General features: G+C 37.2%; 1 protein-coding gene across 12 annotated transcripts in view; it reads right to left on the minus strand.

Moving 5' to 3' along the window:
* Positions 1-18,411, minus strand: part of HNRNPC (heterogeneous nuclear ribonucleoprotein C) — a 67,423-nt gene extending 49,012 nt beyond the window's left edge. For 4 of the 12 annotated variants that reach the window (XM_037039774.1, XM_037039773.1, XM_037039772.1 and 1 more), the window contains exons 1-5: positions 18,265-18,410; positions 17,607-17,650; positions 13,315-13,488; positions 12,964-12,989; positions 12,259-12,356 (exon numbers count right to left, since the gene is read on the minus strand). The gene's annotated coding sequence lies outside the window, so the exon portion shown is untranslated. Of the gene's footprint in view, positions 1-12,258; positions 12,357-12,963; positions 12,990-13,314; positions 13,489-17,606; positions 17,651-18,264 lie in introns of all 12 variants that reach the window. The other 8 variants (XM_037039775.1, XM_037039771.1, XM_037039769.1 and 5 more) reach the window with 7 other exon arrangements.
* Between the last annotated feature and the right edge of the window lie 833 nt (positions 18,412-19,244).

The following is a 19,244-nucleotide window of genomic DNA, read 5'->3' on the forward strand; positions in this document are numbered from 1 at the left end:
CTCTCCCAATTATATATCCTTTACTGATTTGATCGAGATACTCTTAGGAATCTCACCCAAGTCACTTTTATTAAATTTGATCAATACAACTTTCCTTCAATAGCAGATTTTTTCATGTTATGTCTGCACATTTTCTGTACTGTGAAAAGGTCTACCCTGGATTAGCTTTGAGCAGGACCTGGATTAACATGTAAAAAATTATGAAGCAAGACAAAAGTTTAGGTAAAGCCTATTAAAAAATGAAACTGAAAAGGTAGATACAAAATTACCTATCCCTGCAAATTCAAGCCATGTCTACCTGACCAAACTTCATTTACAAGTGACTAACCTCAAGAAGGTCCTAAAAAGAATTAGAAACATTCGCACACTAAAATACACCACAAATTTTGAAAAAAAAATTGATCAATGTCTGCAATATGTTTGGCCACAATTCAAGCCCTTAATACTTTATATAAAAATTAAACATATCTGGCTCGTGTAGCTAAGAGGGTTGAGTGTGGGCCTGTGAACCAAAGGGTCGCTGGTTCAATTCCCAGTCAGGACACACACCTGGATTACAGATTAGGTTCCCATTCGGGGACATATGAGAGGCAACCACACATTGATATTTCTCTCCCTCTTTCTCACTCCCTTACCCTCTCTAAAAATAAATAACATCTTTTTTAAAAAATTAAACAAATACGTCCTTACAATTAAGGGTTCAGAGGCTTTGGAGTCAAACAGAACTGTTTCAATTCCAAGCTCATCCACCTCAGTGTGCACTTCCCTTTGGCAAGTCAATCCCATCAAAAATCAGATCATTCAACCCTGGCTGGTGTAGCTCAGTGGATTGAGCACGGGCCTGTGAACCAAAAGATTGTGGTTCGATTCCCTGTCAGGGCACATGCTTGGGTTGCAAGCCAGTTCCCAGCAGGGGCCAGTTCCCAGCAGGGGATGCACAAGAAGCAACCATCCATTGATACTTCTCTCCCTCTCTCCTTCCCTTCCCTTCTAAAGATAAATAAAAATTTAAAAAATCAGATAATTCAACTGTAAAATGAGTATCATTTGTTTCACAGGATAAGGTATGAGGTCTAAATGAAGGTACCGAAAACCCTGACATAAACAGAGCCTGGTACATCTCAAGTGGTGCGGCTGTTGCTGCTACTACTAAGATCATTTACTATTATTGGTACATACCACAAAAAGTGGGCCAGAGACAAAAATAGGTGACTAACAAATAATACTGAAAGCTTATGGAGTTTTAAAAATTCAACATCACTATAAATGAAATATAAATTAAACCTAATACCATTTTCACCTACCAAATAAAACCATTTTAAAGTATTATGGTCCTGTTCATACATTATTTCTGAGAGTCTGGACTGGTATATTTTCACAGGCCACTTGAACTTTTTTAAAAATCAAAAGCCTAAAGACTGTGCATATTCTTTAACTCAATAATCTCACTTTTGAGAACTCATCTGAAAGAAACAAGGACATGGCCATATTAACCATAAAAAATGAGAAACCATGCATGACAATGGGACTGGCTAAATTAATTTCATTTCAGCACACCAATTCTGTTGTGTACTAATAGCAAAAATTACTTTTAAATAACAACATATAACACTGAGAGATGTTCAAGATGTTACAGAGCACATGCAATAATATTCAGTTATCTAGATGATTACACACTAAAGTGTTAGATATCTCAGGATGTGGTAGGATTGTGAAGTTTAAGTGCTCATTTTCCCAAATTTTTCCTTAATGACATATTGCTTTTACAGTTCTTCACTATGCAAAGACAGCTTAATGCTACCCTGGAATGTAATGATGAGAAATAGCTTGGACTACAGTCTGCAAAGCTTTTCTATAAACTCTTAAACAGAAGGTGGAAAAGTCAAGCACTTACTTCCCTTCCTCAAAAGCAATTTGGAACTATACAAAATCAAGAAAATCATTATCTCCAGGGCACCAAAAATTTCACTGTATATTGTATTCAATAATTTGGGGTCTCTCATTTATTTAAAGTCCCAACAAATACAGCTATTTCTCTCTACATTCTCAAACTTCACAATCAACTATGCAGTCATTAAAGATTAGTTACCTGTTTCTGAGTTTTGCATCAGACTTAAGGGAAAAAACCCCCAGCATTTTTACAGTCCATCAAATTCTTAACTAGAGTAGCTTCTATATAGTAAAACTCCCCATCAACAAACATCTAAATCTAAAGTAACAAACATTAGAAACATGTAAAATTTCCTGCTTCTCACGGGGGAAAAAATCCCCTAAAATCAACATTTCAAAATTACTTCAGGAAAACCAATAAATCTTTAATGGAAATTAAAAGGATCTATTCACAATTTATAATTGTGAACAAAAAATATATGAAGGATTTATAATTTCCAATATAACTGGAAACATGTAACGAGAGTAACAAAATAGAATATAAGCACCTACTCAAGAAAACAGTAGTCTCTTTTAGAGAGCAGGGGTGTCAAAACTCGTTTTCACTGGGGGCCACATCAGCTTCATGGATGCCTTCAAAGGGCCAAAATAATTTTACAACTGTATAAATGTTAACTACTCAATTGTTAAGAAGCTGAATGTACATTCGGCCCTTTGAATGCAACTGAGAGGCTGATGTGGCCCTTGGTAAAAATGAGTTTGACACCGCTGCTTTAGAGATTCATGGCTAAGTAATTAAGTCTTTGGCCCTAATGGTTGTGGCTCAGTTGGCAGGCACATCACGATTCCCCATAAGGGCACATGCCTAGTTTGCAGAGACAAACAATTGATGCTTCTCTCTCACAAAAATGTATCTTTGTCTAAAAGCAATTGAAAATGTCCTCAGATGAGGATTTAAAAAAAAAATTAGTTCTTTGCCCTGGCTTGTGTGACTTGGTTGGATGGAGCAAAATTTTGAAAACTGAAAGGTTGCAGGGTTCAACTCCCCAGTTGGAAAGAGTAAGAGAAAGAATCCAATGCAATACTTCTCTCCTTCTCTCTGCCCCTTCCTTTGCTCTCTCTAAAAATTAATAAGCATTGTCCTTAGGTGAGGATAAAAATTTAGGTCTTTGTCTTAAATTAGCACTTTCAACGGTTCGGCAAAATACATCGAAAAGCAGCCCTAACCAGTGTGTGGCTCAATTGGTTGGGCATTGTCCACAAAGTCGCTGGTTCAATTCCGGGTCAGGGCACACACCTGGGGTGCAGGTTTGGTCCCTGGACAGGATGCATACAGGAGTCAACCAATTGATGTTTCTCTCCCTCCCTCTTTTTTCCTTTCCATCCCCTTTCTAAAACAGATAAAATTTTAAAAGGGGGGGAGGGGAACATGGCAATTTAGGTGGAAGGTACATAGGAATTCATTATACTGTTCTATATGTTTAGATAATTTTCTTTAAATAGTTAGAGAAAAGGAAAAATGGTCGTAACTGTTATAGTCACAGCTACAACTTCAACTGAAACATTAGTTTTCAAATGTGAATCTTTCCAGCTATCATTTATCACCAAATTATAAATGATCACATTTTACCAGGTACTGTATATGATTTGCCAAAGAGCACAGAACATTCAAAATACACATGTGTTAACATGGCATGTATTCCCAATTAGTAGCTTAAGTGTCATCACCATTTATCCAGTGTGCCTGTTTGAAATTACTTAATTCTTAATTCTACCTGTAAGTTGGGGAAAGGCATTAGTTCAAATTTTGCATATAAAACAGTCTTTTTATATTGTATAATATTAGTTCAAATTTACACAAAATGTGGCTACACTCTGATCCTGTAAATCTCCTCACTCAAACATCAAAAACATTCCTGCCAGGAAGTCCACCAAAATTTCTAATTCCTAAGTAATCAATAAAAAGGAGCAAAGTGGCCTAGACCAGTGCTTCTCTTTAAATGTGTCTATAACAATTCCAGGATAAAGTATGAAATTCTGTATTTCTAGGAAGCTTCCAGGTGGTGGTGATGGTGGTGATGGTGGTGATGATGATGCTGCTGCTGCTGGACCACAAACCACACTGAGTAGCAAAAGTTGACAATACTTATTCACAACACATCTATATACTTAACAACATCTTATAGAAAGCTTTAACCGTATCAGTAAACTTTAAACTGAGTATTCAGCTCCAACAATGTATACTTTTCCAGTCTAACATGGTGCCTTGGAGACATGTTCAGAAAAAAATCAGGATTTTTTTCATGATTACAAAGGTCATATTATGTTTTTGCTATGTAACACCCAAATGGGATTGGAGAAGCACCCAGCTATCAAATCAAGCAATTACATTAACACTTCCATAATAGATATGCACGGTCACTAAAATGTAAATCTCACATCACCTGAGGTCAGGTTTGATCACCCCGTCTATTAGACTAATGAAAAACTTTGTTGTCATATATTTTTAAATTTCATAATTGTGAATAAGATTTTTGGACCAGTGCCCCCACTGGTGTGGCTCAGTGGCCTGCAAATGAAGGGGTCACTAGTTTGGTCCCCAGTTGGGGCACACGCCTGGATTGTGGGCTGGGTCCCAGGTCAGGAGTGTGTGAGAGGCAATCACACATTGATGTTTCTCCCTCTCTTCCTCCCCTCCCCTCCCTCTAAATATAAATAAATCTTAAAAACAACAACAGATTTTGGACCAGAACAGCAAAAAATATTATAAGGAGCCCTGACTAGTTTGTCCTAGTTGATTGGGCATTGTCCGGCAAAGCCAAAGGTCTCCAGTTTGAATCCTAGTCAAGGCACATGCCTGGGTTGCAGGTTTGATACCTGGTCAGGGTGCATAAGAGGCAACCAACCAATCAATGTTTCTCAATGTCTTTTCTCCTTCCCTTTCCCCCTCTCTAAAAAAGTAAATTCTTTAAAAGAAAATAATTTTAAAAAGTAAATCCAGCCCTGATTAGTGTGGCTCATTGGGATGAGCACTGTATCACAAATCAAAAGGTCACCACTGGTTTAATTCCTAGTCAGGGCACATGCCTAGGTGTGTGGCAGGCCCCTGACAGGCCTGTGAGAGGCAGCTGATCGATGTTCTCTCCCTCTCTCCCCCACCCTAAAAAGAAAAAAATTAAAAAGTAAATCTAACTTAAACTATTGTTTTTTTTCCCATCATTCAGACCTAAGCAGCCAAAACATGATTATATTCTGAATTTCTGAATAGTAAAGTGCATATATAGCAGAATCCTATCTTTTGTTAGCCTGAACTTGATTTTTATCTACCAATATGAAGACAACAGTGCCAAAATTCTCACTTTTTAAAAATTGAATTTAAAAGAAATAACCGTTTTTTGTTCCACTCATTTATTCATTCATCGGTTGCTTCTTGTATGTGTGCCTTGCCTGGAGATTAAACCCTCAACCTTGGCATATCAAACAATACTCTAACTGAGCTACCTGGCCAGGGATTCTTTCTCAATTATTTAAAAGCTTATCTCTAGTAAACAAAACTCCCCAAATTCCAGAAAGGACTAAGTAAAAACCATGTAAGCAAAAAACCATCATTATCCATATTACCACTCCTGCTGAAATAAAACACAATTGGGAATGCCTTACTCAATCCTCAAAATAAAACAATGTATTATTGTATTACAATGTATTTATTAAATGTTGGGAGTTTTCTGGTGTTAAATGATTGTGGTTATGTTTTTAAGTCCTTATCTTTTAAAGACACATACTGAAATGCTGATGAAATATATGAAGGATTTACCTCAAAATATGAGGGGCAGATGCAAGTATAGATGAAACAAGATTACTGAGGGCTTATTAAAGAATGAAAAATTCTCATTTGTTTGGAAATTTTTCACAATAAAATAAGGTATCACCAAACATATGCACATACATATCTGAAAATAAAAATTAAATGTGAATCTCAAACTACCCATAGAAATACACTCAACCTGGCAGCAATTTTTCATTTAGCAAATCTATTACCTATAAAACATTCTTATACTTAAATTTGTACTTATCAAACACTACTGACACTGAAATTCAGTGTCCAACCCTGAAATATAAGCAAAAGATCCAGGACATTCACAAAAGTAGATATTATTAGTAGTTATAATTATTATTACAATGCCCTGGCTGTACGGCTGGCTCAGTTGGTCGTCAGAGCGCCATACCATAAACCAAAGGGTTACAGGTTTGATTCGCTGTCAGGGCATGTACAAGAGACAACCAACATTTCTCTCACACCAGTGTTTCTCTCCCTCTCTTTCCTTTACCCTCTCTCTAGACTCAGTGAGCATGTCCTAGGGTGAGGATAAAAATTAAAAAATAAAGTTTATTCCCCTCAACTTAAAAAATTATGTATTAGTAGTCACACTGCCAATAAATACATAAAATTATTACCTTTTCAGAGAGCAACCTATACTGAAGTTTTTAAAACATGCATGACCTTGAGCAATGATATTTCTGGAGGTTAATTACAAAATAGTAATATTTACAAATTTTCATTTTAAGACTGTACAATTGTTTATGAAAGGGAAATATTGTGGGAAACTGTAAGGACTCAACAACAGATTTTTGGTTAAGTAAAACATTGTACAAGTAGGCAACATGATACTATGTAGCTATTAAAAGTTTAGGAAACCTTAGGTTAGTATTGTGTTTATACTAAGTAAAAAAAATGCTACTTTGTATGACGTGGCTTTTTAAAAAAGTCTATATATGCAAAAACCCCACAACTTTTATTTTTGCCTGGTTGAAATAGGTCCCTTTTATGTGGCTGGTTTGCATTTTCTAAATGTCGTATGAGCATGCATGCTTACTTAATTTAAAGGTAAAATAAAGGTGGGATACTTTCTCTTAACACCCCACATCATACAGTCACTTGGTCTTCTGTTTATAAAACTACAACTTAAAGCACAAATAAATGCGTAATTCCAATTTTAAGAAGCCAACACACTTTCAGGGAAAATGGGAAATTTTTTTCTTCAGAAGGCACTCTCCTACCCTGATTTTAGCCATAGTTTTTAAAGTTAATAACAAAATAAAAAAATACATGAAGATGACTATGCTTAAAGGATTAATACAAGGAATGATAGTGCACTAAGAATATTATATCATTTGGAGAATACAGAATTTTAGTAAGGGGACTAGAAAAATTCCATTTAACATGTACTCCACTAACCTATTCCTAAATTTTAATCAGAGCTAGTCAGAAAAGTCGAAGACCGATTCCATTAACTCCCAGAGTTATAGTATTTCATTTCTAAAATCAACTCAAAAGCCATAGGTTACTCTAAATGGGGAAAAGGAATATTCAGACTGGTGAAATTGGAAATCAGATTAGGTAGGAAGGAAAAAGTCAGATGTCCTTCTGATCTGTTATGGCTATCTCTTAGAAATAGCTGTGCATTCTCAATGGCAAATGTAATTTTCTAAAAATGATAAAAATTCATCCAAATTTTGATTATAGCCCCATCACATGTAACACAGCAGCCTATGTCCTCAGAAGTTAACTCATTTCATCACAGCCAAACCTCGTTTAAGGCTGTTATTTTTAAACTACCAAACCTGCTATTAAACCATATGACAGAGCCTGCAGTTACACTATTTCTACCCAGAGTACTAAAAGAATTGAAATATTTCTGCAAGTTTTTAAATTAGAAGCAAAATAACACTGTGTTGCTCATTATAGTATCTATCAATCTTTAAGCACACAGAGCAAGTTTCTTTCCACCTTCCTAAGTCCTTCCCCTTGTCCAGAAGTAATCAACGCTGTTTCCCATTTATCTTTCCAGATATTGCTCTACACCTTTACATAGTAGAAAATAAAGTTCTGTAAGAGGTGATCTATTAAGAGATAGTATAGCCCTGGCTGGTCTGGCTCAGTGGATTGAAAGCAGCCCTGGAAACCGAAAGGTCACTGGGTTAGGTTCCCAATTGGGGTACATGCCTGGATTGCAGGCCAATGTGTCTCTTCCTCTTTTTCCCTCCCTACCTGTCTAAAAACAAACAAAATCTTAAAAAAAAAAAAAAGACAGAGCTAGTGCATTTAAGGGGAGGGGCAAGCTTGAAGGGCTATCAGGAAAAATATCACCAATAACTTCTGAGTAAGAACTTAAAAGCTATTGGGGAACCTAACCTTATGAATGTCTGGGGAAAGAAAATCCCAAGGAAAGGCTTTTGAGATAACATCTAGCATGTTCAAGATACAGTAAAAGGCCAGTGCGGCTGGGGCAAAAAATACTACTTCAGTAAGGGAGGAGGGGCACAACAGAACACATCGGGTGTCTTGTAAATCACAATAAGAATTTTTTACTTTAAGGCTGAAAGAGGCAGCTATTACATGAGTTTTAAGCAAAAACTCTTTCAGATAATACATTTTGCAAGTAATACCTCCCCCCACCCCAAGCACAGCTAACATTCAATATTATATTAGTTCCAGGTATACAACAGTGATTAGACATTATTTATGTAACTTCAAGCATTCCATTTTAACATGATTGATCTGCACTGGTGGGGAGAGGCAAAAGAAACAAATCTACCGCAACATGCACAAAAGACAATGGTGGCTTGGAAACAGAATAAGTAATGGCTGTCTAGGTGGTGAATTGGTTATATTTTAAAAGAAAAGCTGACAAGATTTTCTACAAGGCCAAAGATAAGGTTATCAGACAAAAAAAAAGTCAAGGCTAACCAAAGTCTGGCCTAAATGTCATGAAAACTGCAGTTTCATGAAATGAACTGGGTAACAATGCAGAAGATATTGGTCTGAGGGAAGAGGAGGAGTTCCAGTTTTGGACTTAAAGTTAATATACTTAACATTATGTGAAATCATGTGACTGAATGAAATGACCCAAGAAGTGTGAACAAAAAAGAGAAGTGGAAGTACTGAAGCACAGAAGGAACTCAACGTGGGAGAAGGAACAGAAGAAAAACCTGAAGGTAAAAAATGTTTCAAGGAGAAAAGTGGCTTGACTAGTTAAGTCACACAAACAGGTCAAGTGTGACGAGGATTAAAAAATGACCACTGGATTTAGCGACATCCCTCTGGGGTTGTTGCAAAAATCCATAAATACAATTAACTAAAGAAATTTTTAGATACATTTACTTCCCTAAAAGAATGCTGTCAAATCCAAAAATCCTATAAAATTGTACCACAAAGCTACACTTAACCTCAATAATTTATCAACTGTCACTTCTTCATGCCATTTAAAGTTTTGTGAATTAAAATATACAATATTTAGTTTAAAATCCTTTAAAAAATTTTTAAGGTCCAAAGCAGTTTCTTTTTGGGGAGTACTGAATACTTCATATGTAAAGTAGCCAATCTAGTATGATTGAAAATTGAAATCTCCAGGCTTAACTGTCTGGGCTGAACCCATGTTTTACCATTTTAATGTAATAATTAAAATTCTGTGCTTCAACATTCACACCTCCAAAATGTGAATATTATTTACATAAGGTTATGCAGATTAACTTAACATATGGTGAAATGTCCAGATTATTACATCCAAAAGGAAGGATTTCAAGTTCTACTCCATTTTTCCTTTCTATTGGGAAACAATTACATCATGCCTGATCCAACAAAAGTTAAGAGCAGGGATGTCGAACTCATTTTCACATAGGGGGTGGGGGCCACAACAGCCTCACAGTTGCCTTCAAAGGGCTGAAATAATTTTAGGACTGTGTAAAGTGTAACTACTCCTTAACTAGGGGCAAGGAGCTCTACATTCGCCCCTTTGAAGGCAACCACGAAGCTGATGTGGCCCCCGGTGAAAATTAGTTTGACACCCCTAACGGAGATAACCAATAATAATGTCCTACAGCCTGACCAACTGACCCTCTTCAAACAAATTATGTTCGCTCATTAATACAAAGAAAACTCATTTGAAAAATAAGGGCAAGTAACCTCTCGACTAGGATCACTTTCTTCAAGTGATCAACTACTCCAACAGGTCTTCTAATTTACAGGAATACTTGCACTTTGTCCTTATTACCAACCTTCTCCAGAAAACAGCCAGAAGTAAATTCCAAAAATGTCAGATCTCTCCATTCTCCCAAGTCCTTCAACAGATAATCTAGATCTTAAAACAGGACCTGACTAGGACCTGTACACTCTGCCTGGTATTATCCTATGCATTTTTAGTAACTACTCTCCGGTAGTGTTTCTTGCAGTGAGGCTTAATTGTTTTCCTCATTATATGCTTTCGGATATGGTAATCCATTCACAGATCTCAATTTCTCCAACAGTTCCATCAAGGTCTCTTCACTGGTGGAAAACTCACATCCTCTGCATTGTAAATTTGGTGCCCCTACCATCATTTCAGCCCGTTCTTTCATTTCATGGAACTACCTGTATTTTGCTGTGTATAATGCATACTTTTGCCCAATTTTTTGAGGAAAATATAAGGACGCACACTATACATGGGTATAATAATCCTGTGTATAATGCGTACCAAAATGTGGGTGTGTGTTATGCACAGGTGGGTGTTATACATGGCAAAATACAGTAGATTATTATGGAAGTGCTATTTGTTTACTGTATTTTTCTCCCCAATGGTCTGTAATACCAACGAGGGCAGGGGACAGTATGTTTTGGTCATCTCTAGTGATTTTAATAAGCACTCAAATATTTAATGAATAGAACATCTCTACTTGAGTGTCCACGAACATCTCAAAGATCAATGTTTAAATGGCTTTCTCCTACTCTTAACCCTAACCCTTTTGCTTACCTAACAACTATCCTCACCCCAGCTCGAACCCTAGCCATCAAGCCAAATCCCCGACTCTTCCTATCACACCCACCACCAGATCCTCCTGAAGTTGCTTTTGGGATCATTATTCTTCCTTGTAGTTTAATATCTTCCTTATTTAACATCTACTTCCAATCTCACTCTCCTCCAAGCCATTTCCACACCGAAATACCTAATGTCACTCCCCAGTTTAGAATCTTTCAATAGCTCATCACTGGTTCCTGGTTAAAATAGAAACTCCTTAGCATGACATTAAAACATTTATAATCTGGCCTTCTCTAAAACTCATTTTAGCTCCCTTTCTCTTAGTGTTTCCTGACCTCTTAATAATTAGGTACCCATTTTTGCATGTTTCTATAGGTTCTGTACTTACCTCTCTCTAATCATATAACAAATCTCATTCATTTGTCTCCCTCCCTAGGACTGAGTCCATGAGACTATTACGCCTTTTGTTTCTCCAAAACCAGAAGAAAAGGCCAGAAGAACATAACCCATAAAATAATGCATTGGTAGAATTAGAAAGGAATAAATTAAACTAAACCTATAGTGACAGCAGCCACACAATAACAGATAACGGCTAAACGGATTTCACAGAATAGAGAGCATTAATAAAAGTTGGTCCTAATAAAAGATAAATTTCCACTCCTTTTCCAGTTAACCTCAGGAAATTTTACCTTTTTCTCCCTCCATTATGTCTTTAAGGCTGCCTTCAGTGTTCACTTTAACTAGATTTTACCATTTCAGTATGAGTAAGGGAAGTACATGACTCTAGTACCACAGCACTGAATATGCCTTTAAAAATCATTCTGCCCCACCTCAAAATCTATTAGTTATCAAAATAGCCCACTGTTGTCAGTAAAATACTACTGGTTACAAAAATTCTTAACTCTGGCCATCCACATTCTTACTAATCTCTACATTACTCCTGTGAATAGACCAAATTCACTCCTTCCTATCACCCTCAGGAACACACTTTATTGCCCAGGATCTAGCTAGGCCACAAGTCATTACTGAAAGAGGTCAATCCTAGATCCTCCTAGATTTGTATACAAAGATTAAAGAGATTTTCCTGCTCTGTGAGGTTAAAGGGCCTTCCTATCCTTTTTTTAAAAAAACTGCCAGTGAGACAGCATTTTAATATTACAGCAAGCTTGTGGTTTGATTCATGTTAAATTTTAGAAAGTAGTCTCAATAGAACACAACCCAAAATTGTTGTCACAAACCCAAGAAATACTCTAAATGACAGAAAATTTTTAATTTGCAACAGTAAGACATTAAAGAACCACTTTGTTACTAATCATGAAAACAAGTATATGTAACCGTGCAGCTGCTTTTTTCAATTATCCAAAATTCTCAGTCAGCCTAAGTTACCTAGATACTACTAATTCCATTACTTTACAAAAAACTGTAGTGGCCTCCCTAGGAAACATGTCTTGAGATACACAGGAACACAGGGATTAACCCCAACATTCCCAGAAGCTATCACCTATACCTCAACTAAACTTACACTGGTGTATTTCCCAGTCTTCACAATGAAACCAGTGGACCTCACACCTCTTACCATCACCCAGGAAGGGTGTGCATCTGTTCCGAAGGCCCCCCTGGCTCCAGGTCATCCTGGCTGCTGCTGCTCCAGGCTGGGCATCCATGTTGCTGCAGCTTGTGGTTTGTGAGGGGGAGTGTACAGGAAAATCAGGATGGGATTTCAAGGGAAACAGGAGGAAGATGGCTTTCTGGGAAAATGCCATCACCTTCATAGGTGTCAAGTAGTACCACACACATTTTATTGAAGCACAGTTTAAAAATTTAACAAATGAAAGATTAAAAATAAAAAAAACAAAAATAAAAAAATTAAAAATACAGACGTCCAGAGATGCTCTAAAACAGTTAAGTTAAAGATCAGGAAAAATAAGATCACAGACTTAAACAGCCAGTAAAATTCTTTCGAGCGTGGGGGAGGGGATGAGGGCAAGGGTGGGGTTGGGAGAGAAAAGGTTTACGTGATCAATCCACTTAAAAATGCTAATGCCTTCACTTTCTCTCCCAAGATGCAAAACTCCAAAGTCATTAGGAGGCCGGAGAAATTCTTATGAACATTCAGAAAAACTGGATTTTAATCGGGTTAAAAATCATCAGTCATTATCATCATCATCACCACCATCATAAGTATAATAATAATAATAAATAATAGTAACTAGTAACAACAATAAAAAGGAAATCAGCGGAAAGTCAGGAAAAATGTTAAAAAAAAATTGGAATAACTTACTGTAGCTGAAGATCAAAAAAATCTCACTGTAAAAAAACAAAAATAAAAATAGCCCAGATTAGAAAAACGGGAGGTGCAAAAATGTCAAGTCAGTAAAGTTCATTTCTTTTCTCTTTCCAAAAGCAGTTTCCACAAAAACCGCAAGGGTAAAGTTCTCAGTAGCAGACAAGCAAAGCCCTTTCCACATCATCAATCAATCTTAAAAATACACGAGGAAGTAGAGAGGTCAGTTTATGAGAGGCTAAAAGACTCCTCCTCTAACCCAACTGCTGCAGAAAAATAGAAATAGAAATTTTAAAAATTACATCTTAAATCCAAGTCTCGTTTTTGGAAACAATTAAAAAAAAACACCTGTAAACTTGCCGTAGTGCACACCAAGTTGCATCATTATGTTTAAAATGGTTTTTTGTTTTTTTAATAAAATCAGTTTGGAATGGGAATGTGTGTGTTCTGGAAGGGTGGGGTAGGGAGGTTAAAAATCAAAGCTGAGCTCCAGTGAGTAGGGATGGGGTTCGCCTTGCTGCCCTGTGAAAGGAGAAGGGACAGATTGAGTCAGAGTTCCTCAGAAATGTTGTGCCCTAAACCCCAAGACAGAAATATCTGTCCACTGACTGCATCTAACACATTTTGGTAAAGCATGACATTCATTGGGATGGGGAGAGCCTCTACAGAATCACTTCTACCAGGGAACGTCTCCACAAGTCTCCAAAATCAGTAAGTATGTAACTAAAATTAAATTATGGCGCATGTATTTCCTTAAGGGTCTTATATAAAGTCTTAGTTCACATTCATCTTGATCTGAATTTGGGCAAGGGAAATATAGAAAAACATAGGCCGACAGAAATAAAGAAGTGAGCTTATCAAGAATCATGAAGGTAAGCAAATTCACGGGGTTTTTTTTTAAGTTCATGTAGTTTTCCCTACAATAGACTGAAGGAAAATGGCCTACCATGAAGATGCGTAAGATACCATCTAGTTTCAAATCCAATCAGTGAACAAGCCACAATACCTGATAGGTTCTACAGTAACAAGATGCTTTAAACAAGGAGCACAATATCCAACTCCCTGAGAGAATGAAAAACCAGAGATGAAAGGGGAAAAAAACTTTATGGCCACTAAATATTTAATGTCATAAAACATTTTAAAAATAAATTATGCTCCTTAAGAAATTTCTTGTTTCTGTGGTACCACTATTACAGACTAGTATATGTAGCTAATTCCAAGAATGAATTACAAGACAACATTCATTCATGACAGACTGGCTGTGTCATCACTGAAAACAAGATTTACATACAATTAGATTGTAGGCCTTTGTGTAAATAAGAATGAACTACCTGCACTCACATTTCAATATGTAGCCAAGAGGTTTTATTCTCATCTCCAAATGTCAGTAAACTAAAAAATTATAAGCTGAGACCTGAGTGGTATGACTCAGTCGGTTGGGTGTTGTCCCACAAAGTGAAAGGTCACTAGTTTGATTCCCAGTCAGGGCATGTGCCTAGGTTGTGGGTTTGGTCCTTGGTCAGGAGATAGTCCCTGTTCAGGCGGTGTACAAGAGGCAAAAGATCACCAATGTTTCTCTCCCTCTCTCCCCTTCCCTTCCCTAATATATATATATATTTTTTTAAATTTAAGCTGAGTTAAAAGTGTTCCATGAGTCAACTATGTATCAGTAACTACAGAAATGGAATAGGTATTGTAACTCTAAAATTTTAACTGTGAATTTTTTAAAAGCAGACCAGTTTAGAAATGACATGTTACTTTTACACTTGGATTGATGTGTTAGGTTGGAAATGTACAAGCTATAGAAAAAGTTGTAGAAAAATGTACATTCTTTTGAATGTCAACTCCTTCAAGTTAGTGTTCGGAATGTCTAGTCAATGGTCTTTCTTGGAGTCATAGCCTGAACCAGGTACTTAAAATTTTCATAATATGTAAACTCACTCTGTGGCTCATCCACAAACAAATCTTTTGCACATGTGTCACAAGTGTCATAAACCTAAAAAGCAGTTAATATTAAAAAATTTTGACATCTTTCAAAGTCAAGAACATGTCTCCTAAGATGTTATGATAAATTGATGAGCTATCACTCATTACAAAAACAAAACAAACAAAAAAAACCCAACACCCAACTACTTCCCCTGGCCAGAGGTCTCGGTTGTTTGAGTGTCATGCCTTATACCTACAGATTGCAGGTATGGTTCCCAGTCAGGACACACACTAGCTTTTGGGTTTGATCCCTGGGGTGCATATGGGAGGCAACCAATTTATATTTCTCTCCCCCTTCCTGTTGTTCTACAATTAAATTAAAAACGTATCCTTAGGCGAGAATAGAAAAAACAAAACAGAACCTACTTTAGCTCATAATTCCAAGTGCTTTGTAAATAACAGTATACCTAAGTTATACTGTACTTTGAAAATCCTCTGGAAGGTTTGGATCCTTTCTAAAGGGGTATTCTCAAAGGGAGGTCTGCCAACTAGTATCACATGGCACTTATTAGAAATGCAAATTCTCAGGGCCCACTCCAGACTGACTTAATTAGAAACTCTGGGGCTAAAGAGCCCAGAATATTTTAACCTCTTGCTGATTCTGATGTCAGCTCATGTTTAAGACCTGCAAAGACTTTAACGAGGAACCTCTATTAACCTAAAGACCAATTCTTTATAAACAAAACAAAGTGCTTTATCCTTCCAGTGTACTGACAGCAGGTTTGGGCACCAAGGCTTTGTATGTGTTCCTGATACTATTAACATAAATCCAAGAAAATTATAACCTATCATGGTAAATACACCAATAGTAATCCTTTTCCGCTTTATATAACCCCCAAATTTCTAGTATCTGAAAGAACACATGCAGTTATTCATCTAGTAATTCTGGTTCTCACCAATCCCATTGTCTAGCAAATTATGTACAAAACCATAATCTTCCCTGATCCCAATGAGAATGAATGCATATACATATTACATATGAACACTTAGAAAGTTGTCCCAAACACAACTAATAAAAGTAAAGGCTGAAATACTTTTATTAAAGGCAGTTAGTATTAATGACATACAAAAACTGCCTTTAGTAGCTAATTATTTCATATCTTTTCCAGCCTTCTGGCAACAAACGAGCTACAGAAACCAGAAATTAAAAAAGAAATTACTTAGATTTCTATTTTAATTTCTTATGCCTATAACTCATTTGTGTCAGATACATCTATCCATCCATCTCTGAAATCCCCAAAAAATGTTTAACTCAGTTGCCCAACATATAATAATCAGGGGAGGAATAAAATCCAGTCTCTTAACTCCTAGCTCGACTACTTCAATTGTTACACTTCCCAGTTAACATCTCACAATTTCACCAGCTAAAATAATCTTTATGATTAGAATAATCGTAATTGTTTTGCAATTTATTCCTTGATTGTTTATAACAGTAATTCCAGCCACAAGGTTACATGCTATCTGAAAACCTCTAGAGATCTAATTACAAATATAAGCTGTTTGAATTCTCTACAGAAATAGGAAACACCACCAAGCATTCCCATGGCATCAGAAAGGTCACGAGACCTTTAATTCAGTCATCCTTCTTAAACCCTTCCTCTAGATCAAACACGTAAATGTTGCTAATGCATACCTACTTGAAAACACCAACAATTGTTTCAGATATTAAGTCTGTGGCCAAATCATTCCAGGTGGACAATGACTCAAAGGAATTGTTACCTTGGTACACACTTTGCTATAACACCTCAAGCAAGGCAAGTCAAGTACCCTTCAATTAATTTCAACTCATCAATAACTGCTCTTAAATATTAATTCCTGGCATTACTCTGTATTTGTGAACATTTTTATTAGGTAAACAATTACCTAAATTAAGCAATCACTGCCCTTATCTGATTTCTAACAATTCTTCAGTAATAAATTTTAGTTTTATGCCTATGTAATAATATACATGTTGAGGCTCAAAGAAATGCTTTTGATCCCTATTACATTATCTACAAGGTAAAGAATCAACAAAAGCATGGGTATCTAGAGAAAGGGTACTTTTATTTCTTATCGAGTTGTTTTATAAGGGGTGAATTTACTTTGCAGTATTGGTTTACACTGTGCTTAATAACATTATTTATGAAATTAAGACACGAAACTTAGAATCAACTTAATCTTATCCAATGATTTTTTTAAAGCGATTTCTTGGATAAGGGAATGTGATACTACTTGGTAACCTCTAATTTTTATAAACTTAGCAAAAAATTTTAGTGAGTTTCAGGACTTAGCAAATAGGCACTATGATACTTGCTTAATTAGAAGTACAGTTATGAATCTTGCCAATTTAGGTAGTTTTGAAAATTAATGCGAAAATATCTTGAAAATAAACTTTAAGCTTATCATCTTAGAACCTTATACTAATATATACAACTCTCATAAATATTTTTCCCAAGTGCAGTTTGGGAATTTCCACTCACTGCCAGTGGTTGCTGTAATTAGGTTCTTGGAAGGATTCAAATACAGTACTTTCAGTGCCTAGCATTCCAACAGTTGGGTAAAACTACTAACCTAGTGGTCACAGTCCTTACTAGTTCTGCTACTGATTTAATACGACCCTGGCAACCAACAATCTTATGCCTTAGTTTCTGTCTTAGAAAGATAGTAATACCTACCTCAAGCAAAGTTCCACTAACTTATGTTTCAAGAGATTTGTAACCTGCAGATAAAAAGTCAGCTTTAATTATTACTGTTAATATAGAAATTAGATTATAATATTTTGAAAAATAGAATTGAAAATAACTTCGAGGCCCATCATTTTCTCAGAAGTAAAATAAAAATCCATCAGTAAAATACCTACATCTATTGTTGTAGTATTATTCTTATGCCCTGCGGTACGCTCCAGAATTTAGAGGCTTGCGGTGCAACGTCTACTTGGTAATTCTTTCCCCAAACCCCGCCCAATTTTTAAATTGGCATCGGCCCTACGTGAATTTTAACTGCATTAACCAGCACCTCGATCTTCCCTTTCGTGATCTCTCTGGAGTCCTCATGGCCGCCGAACACGAAAGAAAAGTAGCCGTTAATATAGAGAACGAAAAAAAGGCATTTCCCCTACTGGTGGTGGCCTAGAGGACACTGGGTTAACTCTACACAAGGGCTGAGGCCTTCAAAACTGTCTCCCGCTTAAGACCTAATCTCCTACTGCAAAACAGAATAAATGGAGGCCTGATTACCGAGGGGAAGGTTCCCTCGTCTTCCCTGAACACCACCTAGCGCGCCCCCCCCCAAGAAATTCAGGCCGTCTCCCCTGCTTCCGTCTCCTCCACTTACCCGGAGGGAGAAGGGAGAAGAGATTCGATTCTGAATCTCCTACTCCCGGGTACTACGTGGAATAGACGACTGCTGATGGAGGTCAGAAACGCGGCCACAACCGCTCGGCCTTCGTCTCTTCACAAAATGGCCCCCGAATCTCCTCTGCCGCCGAGGAGAAGGCCTAATCCCCGCCCCACTACTGGGAATTTTCCTATTGGCTTCGCTATTTCTAGCTCCCGCTTCTAATTAGACAATTATACCGCTCTTCATAATTCTGTCCAATCACAACCAGTAGTGGGTTAGACTAAGCAAAAGAATTTCCACATGCGTGAGAAGAACCAGTTTATAACTGGTTATTTTTCCTGTCATTCATCTCCTAAGAAATGCTTATTGGCCACTGTACTTGAGGAAGAGCTGGGTGGAAATTCGCCTTTGTATCGTGTACCTCTTCACATCCGGGTATCCGGGAGGTCTGATTGGCGGCTGCCGTGTCCTATCTTCGCTCCTTAGAGCGCTTTGTAGAAGGGCCTCCCAAATCTTGGAATTCCCGCTGCGCGGGTGCTGGGAGGGACGGAGGGAGGGGTTTTTTTGTGGGTAGCAGGTTCGTGAAGGATCTGCCTTAGCCTGGGGCCTAGGAGTTAAGAGAATCACCCAGTGAATCTTCCATTCCTTAGGTGTAGATAAAGAGTTTTCTTAGCGCGAGGAGGGAACGGTGAAGACACAGCCATGTGTAGAAAACTAATCAGCCTTGCAGTTTTTCTGCCTTCATCTTTTCTCAGTTCTAGACTCCCTCATGGACAACTTCACTTAGCCTGTCAAGCCCGTCTTAAGACAACCCATATCTCACCCAAACCTACTAACTTCCCTATTCCTCTCCAGTACAAAAAGTAAAGCAAGTCTAAAATGCTAGCCTGAAATACCCATCCTCTGGCCCCGTCATCCTGATACATGGCAACCAAATCGGCCTACTCTTGTCTCCCCCTTCCCCCACCTCAATC

The sequence above is a fragment of the Sturnira hondurensis genome, unplaced genomic scaffold (genome assembly GCF_014824575.4).
Source record: "Sturnira hondurensis isolate 20B ecotype Veracruz unplaced genomic scaffold, ASM1482457v3 Scaffold0025484, whole genome shotgun sequence".
In the NCBI taxonomy this organism is placed as follows: Eukaryota; Metazoa; Chordata; class Mammalia; order Chiroptera; family Phyllostomidae; genus Sturnira; species Sturnira hondurensis.